Source organism: Macrotis lagotis, chromosome 8 (genome assembly GCF_037893015.1).
Source record: "Macrotis lagotis isolate mMagLag1 chromosome 8, bilby.v1.9.chrom.fasta, whole genome shotgun sequence".
NCBI classification, from domain to species: Eukaryota; Metazoa; Chordata; class Mammalia; order Peramelemorphia; family Peramelidae; genus Macrotis; species Macrotis lagotis.
Window position 1 is genome coordinate 168,311,193 of NC_133665.1, and position 20,092 is coordinate 168,331,284.

Here is a 20,092-nt window from a genome sequence, read left to right on the forward strand (position 1 = left end):
TATCTAGCTCTATTTCTTTCCTAGTTACTTCATCTTTATTTTAGACTTACTTGATATGAGTGTGTTCTCTGACTTTTTTAAAAATAATTTTTGAAATAGCACAAATTTTTCCCCATCAGAGAATTTTAAAAAAGGTTTCATGTGAAACTGTGAATCTATTATGCACATTTTGCTAGTTTTAAAAAATATGTAATAAAGTTCTCCTGTAACTTTCTTTTTTTCCTTCCCTCTCCACTCTACTGCCCACCCTCCCCCAAACCCTAGAGATGACTCCCTTGAGATACAAATATGATCCCTTAGCAAATTAACTCCTTCGAAAATAGAAGTTTTCTTTTCAGTTTTTGGTGCTTGTCTCCCCATCAATTGGTCTAGTGTCCGGTACACATAGGAGCTTCATAGATGCTAAATGAGTGACTGACTGAAGGACAGAGGATGGAGGACTCGAGAATGCATCTTGCAAGTAGCTGAGCACAGGAAAGGAAGCAGAAGCCAGAAGAGTGAGAATGGACTCGGGGCAGTAGGAACGGTTTCCCTCTTTTCTTTTGCATCTCGATGCTTAGCACACTGTTCCATTTGTCACAGTTGTTTGATAAATTGTGGCAACCAGAGGGTAAATAATGATGCAGGCGCCCCACTTCTCAGCAGAGAAGAGACGCACTCTGGGTGCAGAAGGAAACCCATTTTTGGGACCGCACCACTGTGGAAATCAGCTTTGCCTAAGTTTAGTTATTACAAGGGGATTGCTTTATTTTTCACCCCCATAGTGGTGGGGAAGGAAAGGAGAAAGGAAAAAATGAACTTATTGGTAAATGTTGGGGGAAAAATAAAGTAAAAATGCAGAATGAAACCGGAAAAAAGTTTGAACAAGGGCAACATTTTTAAGAAAAACAACTTAGATTTTAGAATGCCAGTCAGTGAAACGATCCCAGGAGCCCAAAGATAACACACCAGGACAGGCAATGCTACATACATTTTCATACATGATAAATGAGGACATGTGCTTCTATAGATGTCAGAAAGTTTTGAATGTCTCTCTGTCTCTCTGTCTCCCCACCCCCTTCTTTCTCTCTTCCTTCTTTTTCTCCTCTTTCTGTCTCCTCTTTCTCTGACTCCATCTTTGTCTCTCTTCTCTTTTTTTCTCTCTGCCTCTCTCTCTGTCTCCATTTTTCTGTCTGTCTCTCTCTGTCTCTCTGTCTCTCTGTCTCTCTGTCTCTCTCTCTGTCTCTCTCTCTGTCTCTCTGTCTCTCTGTCTCTCTGTCTCTCTGTCTCTCTGTCTCTCTGTCTCTCTGTCTCTCTCTCTCTCTCTCTCTCTCTCTCTCTCTCTGTGTCTTTCCCTTTTGAATTGTCCAATGGGAGAAGTGGGGAGGAGAGAGACAATAAATGCTTTTTAATTTTTTAGGCAATAATTAATGTTAAAAACATCCTTATCAATTATCGAGAGCAGAGAGAAGCCCAAAGACTTGATATCAGGTTGCAGGAGAAGAGGTGCCAGAGGAGTGATGGACATTTCATGCTCAGAGGAAGACCTTAGAGTGCAACGTATGGAAGATGTAGTCATTTTAAATGGGAAAAAGGAAGGAAAGTGAAATATTAATTCATTTGATCCTCACAACAACCCTGTAAGGTAGGTGCTATGGCTATCTTATTGAACAGTGGAGGAAGTTGAGGACAGTTTTAAGTGACTTGTCCTGTGGTGCACAGCTATGAAGTGTGGCAGGTTAGATTTAAATTTGTTTTCCTGACACCAAGGGAACTGGAGTAGTGTCGTGGATACAGCACCGAGCCTGGAGTCAGGAGAATCTGAATTCAAATCTAGTTTCAGATCCTTGTGTGACCCTGGGCAAGTCACTTCACCTTGTTTACCTCAATTTCCTCATATGCAGAATGAGCTGGAGAAGGAAATGGAAAGGCACTCCAATATCCTGGACAAGAAAACTCCATCACAAAGAGCAAATGCAACAACTGGACAACAACTTCCTGACGGCAGGCCCAACACTCTCCCCTGGACCACTAGCTCCCTCTAATGATTGTGAATGCTCAGGTGTAACCCTTTGGTACAAAGCCATAGAAGATGAGGAGATTGTACAGCTAGGAATCGGGGGCTTACTGAAGCCATCAAATATTACAGGATATTCACTTCCTCTGTGACCTTGAACAAGTCTCAAATTTGAATTTTCTCCTCTTCCTTTGTCCCTGATCACTCTATTGTAAGGGGGGTCTATGAGATCTAAGAGAGCCTGCAAACTGTAAAGAGAATTATAGCTTTGGTGAGGGAGTCCTTCAAGGCTAGAGGAGGCCCAGAGAAGTCTAATAATTTGTCCAAGGTCACCAAGCTGGCAAGAGAAAGAGCTGAAATTTGAAGTTGCTATCCCTTGACCCAAAACCACACTTCTGTTTTCTAAAAAAGATCCAATTCAGTCCCTTGAAGAATTGAGAGCCCATTCTCCAGGGACCTGGAGCTGGAAGGAGCTCCTCAAATGTGGCAGAAAGGCTGGCTTGGCAGTGTTGAGATGGAGGGAGTCTTGGGCATCTTTCAGAGGCAGCTTCAAGTTCCCCCTGGGGCAGACCCTGCAGCCTATTAAAGAGAGAACACTGGTGATTTGCTTGGTGGGAGGCAGCACCATTGTCTGGATTAGAAATGAAGTGTGTGTGTGTGTGTGTGTGTGTGTGTGTGTGTGTGTGTGTGTGTACGTGTGTATACATGTGTCTATGTGTGTGCATGCATGTGTGTGCGTGTGTGTACATGTGTGTGTGTGTGTGTGTGTGTGTGTGTGTGTGTGCGCGCGCACGCACGCCTGGGGTGGGGGGGGTGGATTTCATCTCCCTGCTCCCAATGGCCATCCAAACAAGCAGCATCTTGCCTCTGTAGGGATGACTGAACCAAGCTGCCGGTGGGAGCCCAGAGAAGTCTGCCCCTTCGTAATGGCCCTGGCCAAGATGGCTTCTGGCTGAGCCCATGCCTGTCTCTTGAAGACCTCCTGGGTGGTGGCTTGCCCATATTTGAAACAGAGAATGAATTACAACTGGTCTTGTCCAACAGTGTTTTCTGCAGAAAATGCCTTTGGATTCTTGGGACATCCCCACCCCCATTCTTATTGTTATCAACTTCTAATGAAATGGTTCTCATTCACTGTAGGTGTCTCCTTGAAATGGAGTTGAAAGTGTCTGTCACTCTGCCAGAAGCAACACTTCAACAGATAAGATGCTAGGTCTGCCAAGATTAACAAATAAATGCAATCTCTAGCAGAGGTACCCTATTGACTTAGCATGACCCTAATACTCCAGTATAAATTCATTGCTTCCATGCTTTCAGGGTCTTAATTCTAACCCAAGTTTAACATTCCAAGGTTTATGGAACTGCCATTTGTGGCTGATTTTCCCTAGATTCCTTGGGGCCATGGTAATTTGCCTAACACTGGGTCAAAAGTCCTCAGAGAATGTGGTTACATGGAAATTTTGTAGAACAGATTTCTTCTCCTGCTGTGAAGGAAACCAGACTTGTAGCCAGCCTTTCCACACTGCCCCCAAAGCTTCACCCCTGGGTAGCCTCTGTTACCAGATCCAGGCTTGCCCCTACTTCCCCCACCCCTCCAAAGGTTGAAAATGGAGATGGAGGCAGTGTGCGGTCAAAGGCTCCATTATGGGTGGGGGGAGATATAAGCCAGGCATTGTCAAGGTAATAGGAGCTAGAATGCTGCTCTGAGAAATGCTTAGTGGGTATTGTGTCAAGTAATTATGATTCACTGGCTCACTGGGGCCGGTGGCAATGGCAATCTAACAGGAGGCACTGACCCAGAAAACCTTAATAGAAATGGAGAATTCCCCTGCTTTTCACTCAGGATGCCCAGATTTGGATTTTTCTGCCTAGTTCCCCCCAAGTTCAGTTGGTACCAGCCATAGAGGAGACCTTTGGGATGCAGATGTGTGCATGCCTACCCCTTCTGCATCACAGTTGCCACCACACCATAACCTGAACTTTTTAGTAGGCTCTGTCAGTAAGCAATTGTTCTGTGGAGATTAAGATTAATTGCCGTATTTATTATTTTTATAGCAGGTTGTTAGAAAAATATATGTGAGTTTATATGTCAAATGAAGATCACCCCTTCCAACAGCTGCTCTAGGGAAAACTTTTAGCCAAAAGGCTTTCTGTCACAGACCTCTGGTATTAGGGATGGAATTCAACCTAGACAAGAGCCTCAATCAGAGATGAAATCAATTGAGCAGAGAAGAAACACATAATGACAAATAAAGTCATCAATTATGCTATGTGTATTTAAAAAAAACCCATGCCCCTAAATCTCAGTTCTTTTTTTAAAAGGGGAGAAAATGCACTGGATTTGGATGCAGAAGACCTGAGTTCAAATTCCAATGGCAGTGGTCTAGGTATCTTTTACGTCCATCCAGCCATAGATCTCTGATCATGGAAAAAAGGCCAACATTTACTTTCCTTTAAGAGCCAGTAATAGGAGTCCAGAGATCTGAGTTGTCACTGGAACTCTCACCCACTCACAGGCCTCAGATGTCCATGTGTCTAGAAGGAATTCGGACCGCAGTGTATATAAGAAAGGTCCTTCTCCTCCCTCCTGTCTTCATCCTGGTTATACCAGGAAGAAGAGGGAGGACCTGCCATTGTGGAAGGTCAGAGAAGGGCAGGAATCTAATAGAGTTGGTTTTAGTATGGAGATCAAGGGTCAGAACAGGAGGGGTGGACTCTGAGATCTCTTCTAACTCTTCCTTTAGGATTCTAACTGATGAAAGCATCAAGGAGAGACATTGAGTCCACCAAAGAGGTGGCTAGGAAGGGGTCAATGTAGTCTGGAGACAAATGACAAGTGAGCAATGGATAAGCAAGCTGTCCAAATAGAAGTCCCATGCTATCGAGTGAGGATAGACCAAAAGGTCTACCAGCGATAATCTGAAGAGTGGGGGATTGGGAAGGTGGTACCTCTTGATTCAGATTCTCAACTCTGAAAGCAGTTGGGGCTAGGCAGCACATAGTTCCTTCTTCTTGTAGACTAAGTTTAGTCTTGTGAGTGTTCATTGACCCCTTGGACTGAAGCATGTTTTCAAGTACATAAAATAGATTTGTTGTTGTCGTGCAATCATTTTTAGTCATCTCTGACTTTTCTTGATCCCATTTGAGGTTTTCTTGGCAAAGACACTGGAGTGGTTTGCTATTTCCTTCTCCAACTCATTTTACAGATGAGGAAAATGAAACAAACAGGGTTAAGTGACCTGGCCAGGGTCACACAGCTAAAAAGTGTTTGGGGTCAGATTTGAACTCAGAAAGAGTTCCAGGCTGATACTGTGTATGATATTATAAAGAAGCCAAGTTTATTGAAACACTTATTGGTTCTTATTTTCGTTTGGTTAGGCCATGGAGTTAAGTGACTTTCTCAAGGTCACACAGCTAGTAAGTCTCAAATGTCTGAGGCTGGATTTGAACTCCAGTCATAGAGGAGACCTTTGGGATGTAGATGCACACATGTCTACTCCTTCTGCATCACAGTTTCCACCACATCATAACCTGAACTTTTTAATAGGCTCTGTCAGTAAGCAATTGTCCTGTGGACATAAAGTCCTGATTCTAGGGTTTGTGCTCTATGGGGTCAGTGCTTTATACACTGTGCCACCTAGCTGCCCCCAATAACTATCTATTGTTTTTTAAATTGACGGCACCTCTCTCTCTCCTCTCTCTCTCTCCTCTCTCTCTCTCTCTCTCTCTCTCTCTCTCTCTCTCTCTCTCTCTCTCTCTCTTTCTGTCTCTTTGTTTCTGTCTCTCTGTGATTCTTCATCTAGAGAGGTGAATCATCTGAGACCTCAAAGTTCTCAATTTTGGTTAGTGAGAATATATCCCTTAGAATAAGGAGAAGCTGGGAGACTCATGGACCTTAATGGTCATCCAGAAATGAGTCTTGAAGGGCCTATGGAACATTATTTAGATTGCTGGCTGCTTCACAGGGATACAGTTAAGTTCTGGTCTTTCACTAGGGATCCTAGAATTTATAGACTCCCCAGATGGGGAAGTGATTAAACTATGTATTTTATCTTATGTATCTAAAACCATTATTCTGAGGTGTCCATTGACTTTACCAGGTGGCCAGTTCATGCCCATGTCCATGTCTTGTCCATGTCCAAAGAAAAATGAAACACCCTGAGGTCACTTCCACTTCTGGCCAATTCTGATTTAACATGGCGACCACTGAGTTGAGGAAGTAACTCTTTGATCTGAAGTAGGTTGGTTAAGCCATCAATACCCTCTCCCCACCCCTACCCCCACCCTCACTAAGCTGGACCCTTAAAAAATGTTCATGAGAAAACCCAAGTGACTGGCAGGCAATTTCTCCATGCTCATGTGACTATTCCTTTTAATAGGTTTCTAAGAATGTTTTTAACAGTGTGCTTGATTGACTCCCAGGATGACAGGCTCCTGTGGTTTTCATTTTGAACTTTACTTAATCAAAACAATCAGGCCAATGAGAGAGAGAAAACGAGCCTGGCTCCTAATTTTTCTATTGTGTAGCCAGCTTACTGTTGCACATCTTAAAATAGATAATAGACTAAAAATAATTCAGTGGAGAACTATGGGGACAGGCTATCTTTGTGTATGGTAATCAAGTATGAAAATGGAGTGAGGCTTAGGAAACAATTTTTTTCCCTCTGGGATTTGAGAATTCACCAACATGTTGGTCTCCAGGGCATGCACAAAGCTTTCACCCCAAAAGAACCTCATCAGATATCCTAAGAATAAGTAAACACACAACAAGGGTCTTATGCCCCTTTTTATTCCTTTAGAGCTATAGAGAGCTGGCTTATTTTAGGATTGGAAGAGAATTCGGGGAGGATTGACAAAGATCACTGGACTGGTTAGTGGCTTAGCCACAATAAGGACCTTGGGTCTTCCCTATCCTCAACTGAGGGTTCTTCCTACAACTCAAAGATGCCTCCCTTGTTGACTCAGTTTTTTTCTGGGACACAATACCCACATTCCTTATTGGAGAAGATCTATGGGATATACTTGCCAATGACCCCAAAGATGCTGCTTCCAAAACATCTTCTGCTGCCCGGTTAGGATACTGGAAATTCTGAAGTGATTAGTCACATCTTTGTTTTAAGGTGTGGAAAGGCTCTTGTTGAAATGCCAATAATATGCCCCATTAAATAGTAAACACTTTGGTACTATGGGATTCATAATCCCTCAAAAGCATTCAACCTAACTAGCCACAGGAGAAAAAAACAAGTGAATGGATTTTTCTAGTGCATGATATGCAGTGGTATGGGAGAGCCCCAAACCTTAACCATCAGGACATCAGTCTCAAATTGACATTGCAAATGGACAAAAATCTGGACTTAGAATTGAGCAGAAGGAGAGGGTGTATATCAGCTTGCTTTGGGGCAATTGTCAAGTAATATTAATGGTACCCAAGGAACCCCTGAACAACAGGCCCATCTTTTTAATACTATTAATTTTTGGATGATATTATATAGGTTGTAATCATCTATAACCAACTATTGAGACTTATGGAGCCTTGAGGCCACATAGAGGCTCAGAAATTTACCTGTGGGGTGTCAGGGAAATGTAATTCTGAACAGAAAATATTGTTTTGTCCCTACCCTGGAGGAGAAATTCTGATAGGGAAAAATTTGTACTCAGTCCAAGATGTGGTGGTGGCAGTGCAAGGGAGGGGAAGAGAGGGGAAGAGGAGGAAGGAGAAAAGAGAAAGAGGAGGGGGAAGGGAGAGAGATGGGCAGAGAAACAGAAAGAGAGATAGGGATGAGAGACAGAGAGTCACAGAGAGACAGAGACAGAGAGAGACAAAGAAAGAGAGAGATAGAGACAGAGATAGAGACACAGAGAGAGGGATAGAGACAGAGAGACAGAAAAAGAGAGAGATATTGAGGGGGAGAGAGACAGAGACAAAGAAAGAAAGAGAGAGAGAGAGAGGGTGATAGAGTGTGATAAAGAGACAGAGATAGAGAAAGAAACAGAGATACAGAGATGTTGAGATAGAGAGACAGAGACAGAGAGAGAAAGAGTGATAGAGACAGAGAGGCAAAGACAGAGAGTGATAGAGATAGACAAAAAGAGACAGAGACAGACTCAGAGAAGTGTGAGAGAGAGACAGAGACAGAGAGACAGACTTGAAAGACAGAGAGAGACAGAAAGACAGAGAGAGAGACAGAGAGAGACAGATAGGAGACCAAGACCCTTGTGGAGATGTTTTATCAATAAAGTTCATAGACTAGAGCCTACTAGAATCTGCATGTTGCAGACTTGGCTATAGGAAGCATAGCCTCCACTCAGGAAAGGAACTGAGGAAAATGGCTCAAGGGGTCCAAGACTGCTGTTATCTGTCCTTTCCAATCAGAGAAAGGAAAGTTAAGGTTCAACTTTCCTTCCTCTTCTTTCCTTATGTCTATAGCTGACAGTTCTTTTTCTCCATTTCTTTAAACTGCTTCAATTTTTTATTTATTTCATATAAAATATGATGGATAGTAATTTGAATGAATAGTTAATTAATAGAGCACAGGGAGCTTGTAGGAGAGGAGCCAATGAAGGAAATGTGGTACAAATTTATAATTTCCTACATTGCAGGTATAGATAGATAAGCCTTGGGCCTTCTCTTAGAACTATCATCCTTAGGTGATGGAGTTGCAAGGAATCAATGTTCGGGTGGTTTAACCCAACAGACATTTCAGGGAGCTCTGTCCTCCTGAGATGAAACAAGTTAGAGGCATGGACTAAGGGAAGATCACCTTGTGGTCCAGCACCCAGTGGGAGGAGAAAGGTGTGATCTAGAAAGAATGGCAAGACTTCCAAAGGGTCATGGTTATTCTCTCAGTTATAATTAGCCCCAAACTCTGCCTCGCAGTATTATCTGCAGTTGGCATACTTAATACCAGTCTCAATAGAACTGAGGTTATAGATCACTCAAAGGGCAGGAAAAGTGGATGGTAGTTATACATAACAAGTAAGGAATTGTGCAGAAGGGGAATGGAAGAAATGACTTGGACTAATTGCATAGTGAAAATGAGGGACGACTGAAAGCCTATAAACTCCACTAAATCCAAATAATGTCAGGAAAACTAGTGGAAGGTTGGGGCAGTTAGGTGACTCGGAGAATAGAGCATGGGCTCTGGAGTCAGGAGATTCTGAGTTCAAATCTGACCACAGATAATTAATAATTACCCAGCTGTGTGACCTTGACCAAATCACTTAACCCCATTGCTTTGCAGAAACAACAACAAAAGAGGCAGCTACGTGGTGAAGTGGATAAAGCACCAGCCCTGGAGTCAGGAGTACCTGGGTTCAAATCCGGTCTCAGACACTTAATAATTACCTAGCTGTGTGGCCTTGGGCAAGCCACTTAACCCTGGTTGCCTTGCAAAAACCTAAAAACAAAACAAAACAAAAACAACAACTAAAAACCCAACTAGTGGAAGGTCCCAACATGATGGGTAAACCCCCTTGTGGTGGATTTATGGGAACATGTTGTGAGAAGGAGTATTCAAACTGGCAACATTATTGAGTGATAGAGTAAGATTGGTGAAAGCCAAATGGATTTTTCAGGTCTGATGTGATTGAACCCCATGGCCTCAAAACCTTCAGACTCTAGAATTCAAAACTATAAGTGAATCCATGCAACTTTATTTGATTCTGGGGGTGGGGGTGAGGTGGGAGTGGTCAATTGAGCTGAAGACGGAGCCTTAAAGTTCTCATCCTAATTCTTCTTCCATTATGCGGTCTTGGATTCTAACTTCTCAGTCCCTCAGTCGCCTCATAGGGAAAATGGGAAGAACACCATTTGAACTGATATTCTCACACAAAGAGAAGTTTGAAAGAGAGATGAAGACTGTATTTGGCGATTTCCGGAGTTATATACCCAAAGGTTAGAGATCATATACAGAAAAGGACTGGGAAGTGTCTTATAAATGCAAAATCATATCATTAATGTAATTCCTCCACTAAAATCTTTTTTTGAAAAGATTTTATTTATTTTGAGTTTTACAATTTTCCCCCCAGTCTTGCTTCCCCCCTCCACAGAAGGTCGTCTGTTAGTCTTTACAGAACCTCCACTAAAATCTTACTCCATTGTGCAGCAAGGACATAATCCTGGTTCTCCAAGAGTTTTACAATGAAAATTCAGTCTCTGGAAGGTGTTGCCTAGATGGAAATTCTTTAGGTAAGAAACCAGTGACAGAGTATGTGTTGGTCTTCTGAAAAATCACCTAACTATATCTGGAACCAAAGGATTGGCCACCAAGTGCTACAGTCTTCTTAGCCCCAGCAATAAAGACCATCTGCTAAATCACAGGGGGGTGGTAATCTCCCAAAGGAAGTGGTGCTCACATGGAGCCTGCATTTTTATTCAGATCCATTTTATTAAATAAACAGGAGTGACTAATATAGGCAAGGTATGTTGCTAAGCATGGTGAGGGGGGTAAAAGAAGCATCAAACAAAAGGAATCCCTTGACTCAAGTAGCCTGCTTTCTAATGGGGAGGGCAGGGCAATTTGCAAAGAACTGAGAAATGAGTTGGACGTGAAGAAGTGACGATTCAAAATTGTTACCAACATTGCTGCCACTTTCAGGCTAAGGGCAGATTATATTGGCTTTGTTTTTAAAGTTTTATTGATGTCTTTTCTTTATATATCATGCACATTTCCATATACACACCTTCCCCCTCCCAACCCTTCTTTAGACGATGAACAGAAGAAAAACTTTATTAAGCAAAATAAAAGTACATATCCACCATCTCTGACATACAGATATTCTGTACCAACTGTTTCCCCACATCTCCAATGAAAGGAGGGAGGTGCATTTCCCCATCACTTTTTGGGGGATCAAATTGGTCCTTATAGTTACACAGTGTCTATCTTCATTTCATTTCTCTTTTCATTTCAATGGCTGTTGTCATTGCCTGTATTGCTATCCTGATTCTGTTTACTTCACTCTCCATCACTTATAAATCTTTCTGTGTTTCTCTGGGGATTAGATCATGCTTTTCAGCTTTGTACATTTATGAATATTAGTGTCTTTTCAGGAGAGAGAGAGAGAGAGAGAGAGATTAAAAAACTACAAAAAAAACCAATTCAATCTGATGTCTCCAGATTACTAAATCTATTCTTTTAAAAATAAAATCTTAAAATAAATAAATGAATAAATAAAATCCTCTAAGTCAAGACTACAGAAAAGGACACTAACATTCATAAATTACAAACTTGTTTGACCTTGGGCAAATCATTTAACCTCAAAGGGCCTCACTTTTCCTTATCTACAACATGATGAAATTGGATGAGCTACTGCCTGCCATACCTTCTATTTCTAGATGGAAGATCCTCTTATCTTCTAACTGAACATAAGACATTTGTGATGTCCTCCATCTGATCCCTGGTCCCTTGGAAGTCCTTAGAATCCTTCTGCTCCACCCTTCCATCTCTATTCTCTGTTGTGGGGTATGAAAAGAGCCCTAAGCAGTAGCATAGGAAAGAGTTAAGTTTTCTTGTCACTTCTCCCCCAAACCTTAGCTTGTTTCATGAAACATTTTCTTTAATGAAAACTTTTCTCTTCCAAGTCTGAACCGCTTACATAAGTCAAAGGTGAAAGAGAAGTGAGCATAAAATCATTCTTATCTGTTGGTGTCTATCAACCGAAAAGGATTCAGATGACTCTGAAATGGGACTCTGCCCTCTTCCTCAAAGAGTGACATGGCACCTTTGACCAGTTTCAAATGGATTTTTTAAAATGTTGAATAATGTAATAGAAGTCATTGAGCATATCCAAAGCTTTGGAAGATTCAGTGGTAGAACTAAAAAAAAAAATCAACTTATGTAATATGTCCACAGAAGCATTTCTAATCTGTCCTGAGTTATTAAAACATTTTCCACACATTTTTTCTCGAAGAATGCTCAACTGCCCATCGACAAGATTTTTCTTGACAATGGAGGCATTCCATTACAGTAACGTGAGCATTCAGCAGCCAGTTTTCCGTTGGCATCCTATTTATGTAGTTCTTGGGGTCAAGTGGGATTTGATTTTGCTTTCCTTTGAAAAAAGAACAGCTAATCTTATTACATAGCAGCATAGCAATGAGTGAACAAGGTCCCTGTTGCAAAGATGGACTTTCATTTGAAGGTCACTGAAGTCCCACTGCTAAGAGCCAGCTAACATTTTGGATTCAGTGACAGTATTCATGTTTACACAAATAACTGGTGGTGAATGAACCTCAGAGAGCTTGACATTCCAGAAAGATTGGCTCTAGGTCTGTATCCTTTGCTTAGTTTCAATTCAATAAAGAATTATCAAGCACTCTGCAGGGCCTGGGAATACAAAGATGAAATAGGTTCTCTGGTGTGGTAGATAGCCTGACCTGGAGTCAGGAAGATTCATCTTCCTCAGAAGCCTCAGCTGACCTCAGATACTTACTAGCTATGTGACCCTGGGCATGTCACTTAATCCTGTTTTCATCAGTTTCCTCATCTATAAAAAATGAGTTGGATAAGGAAATAGGAAACCATTCCTGTAGCTTTTCCAAGAGAACTCCAAATGGGGTCACAGTTGGACATAACTCAAAAATGATCAAAGAAACAAAGGGTTTATATTCTTTTTAAAAAATAATTTTTTTATTGTAATAGCTATGTGGAACATTTTGATGATTATTATTATCTATAACTATTATTTGGCACCTATGTGTTGAACACTGAACTAAAGGTTGTTACAAGCAAGTAAGGGAATCCCTTACCTTTAGAGGAGGGAAGGCAGCACACGAAAGAGAGCTACAAAGTAGAGGAGGGTGGATAGTCTAGTTGGGGAAGTGTAAGGATCTTGTGAGAAGGTGCAAAAATCTCACCTAACAGACCATGGAGAGCCAGATCTGACCCTGTTAATCCTTTGCTCAAGAAACTCCAAGGGCTCCCTATTACCTGAAGAATAAAGTGTAAATTCATCTCTTTGGCAGTTAAATTCCCTCATAACCCATTTCTAATTTAGCTTCCCAAACACATTACTCATACTCCCCATTACTAGCTTTATGAGAAAGCACTCTTCTTCTCCATGGTTCAGTGGAGCTGACATACTCCTTCCCTTTGTAGTAGTCCCCTTGGCCTAGAATGAATTCCTTCCTCCCTTCCAGCTTTTATATTTTCTACCTTCCTTCAAAGTTCAGTCCAAGTGCTACCTTCAACATTAAAGTTTCCCGGGTTTCCCTAGTTCTTCAGTTCCTCCAAAATTGGCACCTTTTGACTTAGTAGACATTTTGTATTTGCTTGTTAGGGGATAGTAAAATCTATCTCTAAGGGTTGTTGGGAGGATCAAATGAGCTAATATTTGTACAGTACTTAGCATTGTCTATATAGCAGATAGTAAGGACCATATTGATGTAAGTAGCCATTAATGTAATCATCACCATCACCATCACCAGCACCATTTGTTTCCTGATAGAATATAAACTCCTTGAGGGCAGAAGATAAATAAGAAATTATTGTAAGTTGATTGACACAGGAAGAGCACATAGACAACAGAATGAAAAGCCTGGGGTCAAGGAAGATGAGGACCCAGCAATGGTCAAATAATTCATTGATAACCTTGGGGAGATCAGTTTCAGTAGACTGAGAAATCCACTATGGATCCCTCAAAGATAAAATACAAACTCATACTCTAAGGCCCAGATATGGCATAGAAGTGAGTTTCTGAAAATTACCATTTTAAAAATCAAATAAGTATCTAATAAATGTTACTCAATGCCTAAAAGTCAATGAACAATGGTAAGAAGATTGGTTTTAGAATGAGAATTTGTTGTTCAGCTGTTTTTCAGTCATTTCCAACCTTTCATGACCCCATTAGAGTTTTCTTGACAAAAATGCTAGAGGCAAACAGGGTTAAATGACTTATCCAGCATCACACTGCTAATAAAGCTGGATTTGAACTCAGAAAGATGAGTCTTTCTGACTCCAGGCCTCTGTGCATTATGACCTAACCAAACTTTTCCTAGAATCAAAACATTTGATCTCAAATCTTAACTCTGATAATTAATAGCAGTATGAACTTGGTCAAGTTTTCTGATATCTTTAGGTCTCAGTCTTCTCATCTTCAAAATGGGGGTATTGGACTAGGGACCTCTAAGGTCCTCTGCCTTAGAGTTTTATTAATCTCTGATCCCAACAAATTAAGATACCTTTTTGTGCCCATCCAAGGAAAAAGAAATCATCAGAGGAGGGGTCAGTTGGAAAAGTTTCTCTCTAAAAATCTGGTCAGAGCTGGTAAGTTATTCCTGGCACAATACTCATAGTGATTAGCAATCTATTTATTGCAAAAGTTATGGAGAATCAGTTGTCTCCAATGGTCTCCAATTGTCAGTTATCTCCAATCAGTTGAACTCCAATTAAATTATTGAAATTTAATTTAGGAAAACCCCCTTTTATTGTAGTTTTCAACCATTTTAAATGTAAATTCTTGGTTTCTTCTATAGATTTGGGGGCGGTATATATTTTATTTTTGAGGTAGCTAGGTGGTCCAGTGGATAGAGTACTGGGCTTATCAAGAAGACTTCATTTCCTGAGTTCAAATCTGACCTCAGATGCTTACCAAGTCATTTGACCTGTTTGCCTTAATCCATCAGAGAAGGAAATAACAAACTAATCCAGTATCTTTGCCAAGAACACTTCATGGACAGTATGGAGAACTAGACATCACTGAACAAGGAACAGAAATATTTTATTTAAGAGAGAAAGCTTTTCCTGCATGGAATTAGTCTTCAGATCTTTTTCTTCCCTACAGAAGTAAAAAATATTTTCCCCTTTATCTCAGAATCATTTTATCCTCATTGAGTTGCAGCCCGAAAATTTTACTTTTCATTTCCTCCCATCTGCTGTGAGGCCCAGATAATATGTAATATTATTTCAGATTTATGGTGAAGGAAAATCAGAATCAGGTGATTAAAAGCCAAAAAAACAGACTTTTAACTGTTGAGATTTTAATGAAATCACATGTGATCCTAGGAAGCATAGTCTTCTTTCCTCATGGTGGAAAACAAGGGAGCTAAGCCTGAACAGTCTTAAATTTTTTTGTACATGAAATTTTTGCTGAGTAGAGTTACACACTGTGACAAAAAATGAAGCCTGTGGGAAAACCCTAAAACCACAGTCTGTAGGATATACCCAAATGGAAACTTATTTTTTGGTTTGTAGGCTAGTTGTATTTCCCATGAAGATAAAAGGCAGAATTTCAAAGGCAAAGTTCTCATTTTTCTCTAAGGAAATGGTGTCTTCTCATTCTATTGTTAAAAAAAAATTAAATCATTTTTTCTTTTCATGGAACCAGTGCCATTTTGTTGTCAATACCACAACTTAATTTTAAAAAATTATAAGGTCGTCACAGTCTTGCAATGACTATACATTTCAGGAAATGAATGAGAACTCCCTTAAATTAATTAGAAAGATATAGGAATGTGAGAATGGGACCCTGAGATTTCAGTTCAAGAGAACCAAGATCATGAATCCAAACCATTAGAGTGAATGGATTTAGTTGTTAGTCCTCTAGTTTATTCATTGTTGTGGACCTTAGGAAGCATCTAACGCAACTCTCACATTTGATGTGTGAGGAAACTGAGGCTCATAAATGCAGAGGATCTAACCAAAGGTTAAATTGATACTAGATAACAGAGATGACATCTAAACCCAGACTTGATATATCTACTTCACTCTAGCACCCTGTTTCCCATTTAAAAACTCATCCTCCTTTCTGCCAACTCCAAAAAAAGTGAAGAGAATCACAAAAATCAGAAACCATGTATGACTGAGGACCATTTTGTGCTTTCATCCATTTCATGGATCACCATGATCAGAAAAAATCCTTTACCTTTTTGGCTAACTTTCTAGTACATTCACATTTTAGTGTGAATTAATTGTTCAATTTATTTTCCTGTTCTGGGGAAAAATCAGATTAGATTATTAAGGGAATTCATTTTAGTGGACTTGAGGAGAGTTTTTATTAAATACAGAGGCACTGATGGGGAAGAGCAATACAAGATTCCTGGACAATGAAATTAGGGAAAGAGAATACCAAATTTTGACAGAGAAAGGGTACCAAACAGGAAAAGGAAGAAGACACTAATCAAAGGCTTTCTCTGAGCCATGATGTTGATAATGGTCCCCAGTTCTGAAAGTGGCAACTGGATCTAAAAAATCAAGTGGCTTGTTTTCAGTTAACAAGTAAAACTTGGACATGGAAATATATTCTTTGACTCTTGGCCATTGTTATTATTGCTAGTGTTCAGTCATTTGGCTGTATCCAAATCTTAATGACCCTATGTGTAGCTTTCCTGGCAAAGTTAATAGAGTGATTTGCTATTCCCTTCTCTAGTGGAGTAATGCAAACTGGGTTAATTGACTTGCCCAGGATCACACAGTAAAAATCTGAGACCAGATGAGTCTTTCTGTCTTCAGGCACGGTGCTCTATCCACTGAGTCACCTAATTTCCTCCTGTTCATTAAACCTGCTAAAATCCAGATAAAATTCAAGCTTATAGCTTCTTGTCTTACTATATAAAAAAAAAGAAACAAAAAACCCTATACTTCTAAAATGACTGACATGGAAAGAACTCCTAGAACCTAAGAAGGATAAGTGGTGGGGGGGAACAACCAAAAAACATCATATCCAAAGAAATTTGTTCTATCAAATTCTATCAGACCTACCTAAACAGGTCCTCTATTCTCCTTCCTCTTATAGGCAGCTAATGAGAGAATGGTATCCTGTTGAGTGACTTCATTCAATAGAATGTAAAACAGGAAATAATGGAAAATATGCTGCAGTTGGAATTAAAGGACATGGGCTCAGGTCTTCCCAACTATATGACTTTTAGCCAAATAACTTTACCACCTGGGCTTCAACTCCCTATAAGTCAAACAATAATATTGGCCTCAATGACATTTATTGGATTTGGATAGTAATGAATTCTGTTCTATTGCTATGGCATGGAAAACTTGCTTTTAGAGCTTATTCCTAAGGTTGGTAGGTAGATTTAGGTGTTACCTTCTAGTACTTTTTATTCCTTGATTTTCTATTTATGTGATTTAATAACTTGGAAAGAGAAGTCAGTTGAGTAAGGAGGTTTATACTGGCATTTTGGAAGGATGATTCTCCAAGTCTACCTTTCAAATCATCTACTCTTTCCCAACCATACATCTGTTTTCACTAAAATGCTTGTCTCTGTCTTAATTTCACCTGAAATTGTGCAAGACAAGGATAATTAATAGGAATCATTAGTCATAAGAAGTCATATTGAAATAATCATCTGTAAAGATCTAGGTTTAGTTATTAAAAATATCCAACATTAGCTGGACTTTCATTTTAATCAAACGTTTTATATTCTCTTTCTTTCCCTGTCTTAATTTTGATTTGTTTTCATCACTTTATATGCCTCCTTGGTCTATGTGAAAGAAATCATTTTCACAAAAAAAACTTCTTTTCATTTCTTAGAATAGAAGAAAAATGGTGAGTGCAGTTTAATCTTTAGCATGTCCTAGATACGCTCAACTGAACGCTAATTTGAGATATTTTGGAAGGAAGTACAGGGGTTTCTTATCTCATTTGGCTCACCTGATCATCTGAAGTATCCACATTCTGAAAGAGTGAGTCTGCCCAGAAGGCTGTTCTGAGGATGACTGAATTGACTATATCTTATGAAGTTGAATAATTTTCCTCTTGGATACTTCTACCATCTCAGTTGTCTCAGAAATAGCTTTATGCTACAGCCAGGAGTGAAAGTCCAAAGAGAGTAAATTTGTCTTCACTCCCCCAAGAAGGGAATAGCTTGGCTCAACGTGGGGTTGTTCTGCTTAGTATCCAAAGGGAGTGTGACTAGTGTGTGTAGGTGGTTGGGTCAGCAACCCGGTCAGTGATCTAGCCTACATTTGTATTATACATAACACTTTCCTCTAAGCAAAACTGAGAAGGATTCAATATGGCATTCTTTTGGGTCTCTTCTCTATTCCTAGAAATCTAGTACCATTATGACTTCTAAAGCAACTCCCTGGACTTACCTAGGTTTCAAACATCCTCCCAAACTTTATTAACCTATGTTCTAAGTCCAGAAGGACCTACTATCTTGTCAGGTGAACACCTCTGCTATGTAATGGAAACAACCTGGGACCAACATGAGGTTCCTGGAGTCAGTAATAACTCCTAGAGAGGGGAGGCTAGGTGGTGCAGTGGATAGAGCCCCAGCTCTGGAGTCAGGAGTTCCTGGTTTCAAATCCGGCCTCAGATGCTTCATAATTGCCTAGTTGTGTGGCCTTGGGCAAGCCACTTAACCCCACTACCTTGAAAAAACCTAAAAAAAATAACTCCTAGAGAATTTACCTTGACAACCATATTCTTTAGGGAGATGAACTTTAAGTTGACAACAGGAGGTAATAGGTTAATTCATTCAATGAATCCCTGACAAATCATTTTGTTATTGTTTTGCAATCCTTTTCAGTTGTGTCTCCATTGGAGGTTTTCTTTCTTTCTTTTTTTTTTTTTTTGAATTTTATTTATTTAAGGCAATGGGGTTAAGTGACTTCCCCAAAGTCATATAGTTAGGCAATTATGAAGCGTCTGAGGCTGGATTTGAACTCAGGTTCTTCTGACTTCCAAGGCTGGTGCTCTATTCACTGGGTCACCTAGCTGCCCCCATTTGAAGTTTTCTTGACAAAAGTTTGAGACTTTATTTTGGTGTTTTCTTGTCAAAGATCCTTGATTTTTTTTCCTTGTCAAAAATCACATATGCTAGAGATGTAGTTTGCCATTTTTTTCTCCATCTCATTTTTAGAGATGAGGAAACTGAGGCAAACATGGTTAAGTGATTCACATAGCTAGTAAGTGTCTGAGGCCAGATTTGAACTTAAGAAGATGAGTCTTCCTGACTTTGGGATCACACTCTAAACACCATAGAGTCACCTACTTGCCCTTGCCAACCCATACTCCCCCAGGTAAGAGTTGATCCTTTAGGGGATGATTCTATTTCAGAAGGAAGTAGAATGCTAGGACAGGTAGGGTTTTTCCAATTTCCTCGAAGCTTACCCTCCAATCTATTCTTCCCACCTTGCTCCTTTTATTCTACCGCTTGAGTTCTATGTGAAAAGAAGATCTACTAGGAATTTCAAGGGTCCTCTCTCTCTCTCTCTCTCTCTCTCTCTCTCTCTTATAGCCCATATAAAGCCCAACTGAAGGAAGAATGAAGAATGATGCCAGAGAAAAGCGTTCCTTTGTTTTTTCGCCCACTGCTAAGAGAAGAATTAGCCCTGGTTGGGTATGATCCTTTTGGCAATAATTAAAGGTCACAGCATTTGTAGGCGTGTGTTGTTCCTTAGCAACATTCTGGCCTGAGGGTACCAAAGAAAACCCAGGCCTGTAGCTGCTCTGTGGGGAGAGGAGGATGGCCGAATATGACATTTCTAGCACCCATTTGGACTTCATGTGCAACTCTGTGTCCAAATGGCATTTATCTTACTATTAGCATAACCTCTGTCCAAGTAATCAAGAATTTGTGAAAGTCCCATTTACTACAGGTGTTCTGGGAACCCAAGAAGCTTGAGACTTTAAGGGGTTTGCATTCTGATTGAGTAGGGAGACAGAAGACACATGAAGCCTTAAGAGGACCAGGGAATGTTATATTTAACCAAATGTTCAATTCTAGAGTCCAAGAAACAAGAGGAGGAAAAATTTTTTAGCAGGGAGAGATTAGTGTGGATGGTTTTTATTTTCCTCCCAACCCAATCTCATGAATTCAGAAAGTCCAAGTTCACCATGTTCAGAAAGTCCATGTTTGGGAGCCATTGCCAGTCGTCTTGACCAATGTCTTGCCATTGGACTCCTCTGACTATGGAGAAGAGAATAAGATTTCAATCCAATTCACTTGCAAGTCAAGATATCACCCTCCTGATGTCATTGATCCTCTCCAAGAATGAAAGATGAATACCAACAGCATACTTTATATCACTGAGATAGAGAATAGTGGGCTCAGATATGTAATTCATATTCATACAATTTCGGGGGGCCAGAGTCTCAGAGGGAGCTATCCATGAACTAGACAACTCAAACGTCCATAGAGTG